Genomic DNA, 3356 nt, shown 5'->3' on the forward strand with positions numbered 1-3356 from the left:
GCAGAGGTAGCAGTGTTCAGATCCAACTGCACAGATAGATGCTACTAGTTTAAGTCATCCATGATTCCCTCCCAAAAGACCATATTATAGGTACAATACAGATACACTCTTTTCAGCTACTATAAAATGGCACAAGATAAAATGACTCACTGGGATCTCCTAATGAATTGTTCATTTTTAATCACAGCTCTCCAGGCACTGGTATGTATCAATAGAAAAATTCAAATGTTAAAAACAGTGTACAGTTTAGCACAGAAGGCAACATTTGAAGAGAAGCACATCATTTTAATTTGCTTTGAAGTTTAAAGCAATCCAAACAAAAAAGTTAACTATATAAATAGAGTAAATGCACATAGTTTACAGCCAACTACATGTATGCAAGAATAATAGCAAACCTCACATGAGCATCGAAGTATTCTCAAACTGTCATCTGTGAGTGTTTAGCTATGACTCTGAGGGCATAGTTATGTTCACATATGCAGGATAGGCAGACTCTTAAATAGAAGAACTGAAAAAAAAACATAACTCAGTCTTAACAAATAAAGTTGAAAAAAGTACATTTACCTAGGCACGCTTCAGCATTCTGCTTGTTTCCAAATTTGAACAGTTTAAACAGGAAGCAACACTTATAAAGGCTCTCCAATGTTTTGTCTCTGGAAGCATTCTTTTACAATGCTACAGTCTGAGGAATGTTACAGAGGTCATAAGAAAAACAGAATAACAAACTGTCATTAACAAACAAACAATCAGATGTCATTAACATCTCAATCAGCACGGGAATATTCGGAGTGCATTATGTAAACAGAACTAGATCGGTTCAGTGTTAATATACAAGTGGACAGGTAATATTTCAGTTACAATTAGAACAACCAAAAACTCCATAGCTCCCTCCTGCAAACCCACTTCAAACAACACAGAGGGGCAGCTCAGAAATCCAGACAGCAACGGATCTACCCATCAGGCGGCAAAAGGCAGAGTTCAGCCCCCCCCCACGCCAGACCGCACAGCTCAGCTGCTTCAGCACAGCCCTGCAGGAACAGCACGGGCAGGAGGGGCTCAGGAATGCGTGGGCATTCCCGGGAATCAGGAGGGGCTCAGGGATGCGTGGGCATTCCCAGGAATCCGTTTTCCACGGCTTTTCCTCGCCGTGCTGTGCTGCGCTGCCACCTGCGGGCCGCGCCGGGCAACTGCAGCCCCCGCACCCAACCAGCGGGGATGACACCGGGGTCTGACCCGGGCGAGGGGAAAGAATTAATTACCGAGTTTCAGACATTCCAGACCTTTGCCTCTAGCACAGACACGTGTGACACAAATACACGACACTCAGATACTCAAATCAAGGTGACCAAGTTACTGGAAGTTTAAATGCACTCCTTTCAGCTCTGTACTTAAAGGTATTGTTGAATGTAGCATCTTTTTATTCCCTTTCAGTTTTTGTAATAAATATGAAGAAAACTATATAAATAACGTACAGATCTTTGGGAAATATTTCAGAGGTAACTTTGCAGGTACTGGTAGTTTAAAAATAACAAAAAATCCCAAGAAATTTTGGGGTTGTGTTTGGTTATGTAAAGCAAGCCAAAAAGATCACCCCTGAAGTTTAAAACAAAGCTAGAACATCCATTAAAGAAGTGGAATAATAAACTGATTGTCTACTTTGAACAGCTGCCTCCCATACCCAATTGTCCTTGTTAACATGTCCATATTAACCCCAGGGGCTCCACCCTCCCCCAGAGAAGGCACACGCAGTACCCAGGGAATTCATGGGAGACAAACATGGAACCAAGGGACAATGTATCCAGAGGAGAGTAACTCCCATGCAGCCTCAGCTAATCCATGTTTATCACACTCAGGAATTTCAAAGCAGAATCTTAAGTTTTGGCTGTGACTAAAAAATTTGGATAGCATGGAGAGCGACCCATTTTCCACATAAAAGTTACAGTAAGTCACTATTCCTGAACAGTGGCACCACAGCAAGGCTTAGGTCAGTCATGAATGCTCCAGACTTTTCCTAGAGAGACCACTAGAGAAAGCCCACTTAAGAACACATCTAAGCACTCCTTTCATTTCTTTGGGACAATAAGTCCCTCCAGTCGAATCTCAGACCACGCTATGTCTTTAAAAGGTAATATTTTCCAAGAAGGGAAGTCAGTTTTGCATTGCAAGGTCGCTGCATATACTATGGGTGGCTTTTAGAGGATGAGCAATTAATACAGAGAATTACCCGAAACACTCAAAGACTTTGACATGGTGTGGAGAACGTGACAAGGGTCAAAATAAAGGAAAGCAAAAAAGAGAAAAACCCAGGCTAATTGTTCTGCAAGCTTTGAGCTTTTACATAGAGCCTACAGAACCACTGCAACAGAGATGCTATGGATCTACAGCATAAACTCCTGCACAGCTTACACAGAAATCAAACCACATGCTTTGCTTAAAACCCAACTGCATGTTTCAAACACGGTTTGGCTACAGATAATCAGTAAGAGGAAGAAAATTCATAAGCCCTAAGAAGGCCACAAAGTGCATAAGAAGTCATTCATAAAATAAAGCCATTGCACACAATGCACAGTTCAAGTGTACTGAAGTACCACACTGGAAGAGTTGATAGCACAGTTCTGTCCATGCCAGTGTAGCAGCATTTTTGAGTAGAAAGCTATTGCCCCCAGTTTATAATGATCATCTTCCTCTTAAGGATAATGGATGCAGACTGCAGAGATTATCTAGAAAGCTGTAAAAGTTCTTGTAATGTTAAACTTCTTAACACTCCAGTTGTATGGTTTTGGAAAACTCTGTAAATTATGACAATAAACCAGCTAAGCTCTCACTGCTGAATGCAAGGCATTGTTTTGCTATTGGCTTTCAGAATAAAAACAATGCCTGAATATTCAGACAGTGGAGAGGACAAGGGTACAGTTCAGGACACAGGCTCATACTGATAGACGTGACACAGCAATTATCGAGGGGAATGCTTTCAAGAAAATCTCAACTGCAATTTTCTCCATCCCTCTGCACAGAGCCTGTCTGCACTGAAAAGATCTATCAAAACTTGAAGTGGTTTCTGCTTTCTGGTCACCCTAGCCACAGTGATATGTGCTCTCCCTCAGTACTTCCATTAAAATACAGGTAATCCAGGTCAGGATTTGCCAGACATTTAAGGGTAACACAGCTTGTGCTTAGGCAGCATGAAACTATCTGAGTCAATCCTCTCTTCACAAACAGGAGGCTGGACTAGTTGAGATTTCTGATCACATTACAAATCCTTAAAAAGGCTATAAAGTAGCATTCACCAACTTCTTCCTTAGCTGTAAAAGTGACCTGAACAGGCTGGCAAGGAAAACTGATGATATAGGACAATG

The sequence above is a fragment of the Empidonax traillii genome, unplaced genomic scaffold (genome assembly GCF_003031625.1).
Source record: "Empidonax traillii isolate 1590-97213 ecotype Southwest subspecies unplaced genomic scaffold, ASM303162v1 scaffold1147:size172421, whole genome shotgun sequence".
In the NCBI taxonomy this organism is placed as follows: domain Eukaryota; kingdom Metazoa; phylum Chordata; class Aves; order Passeriformes; family Tyrannidae; genus Empidonax; species Empidonax traillii.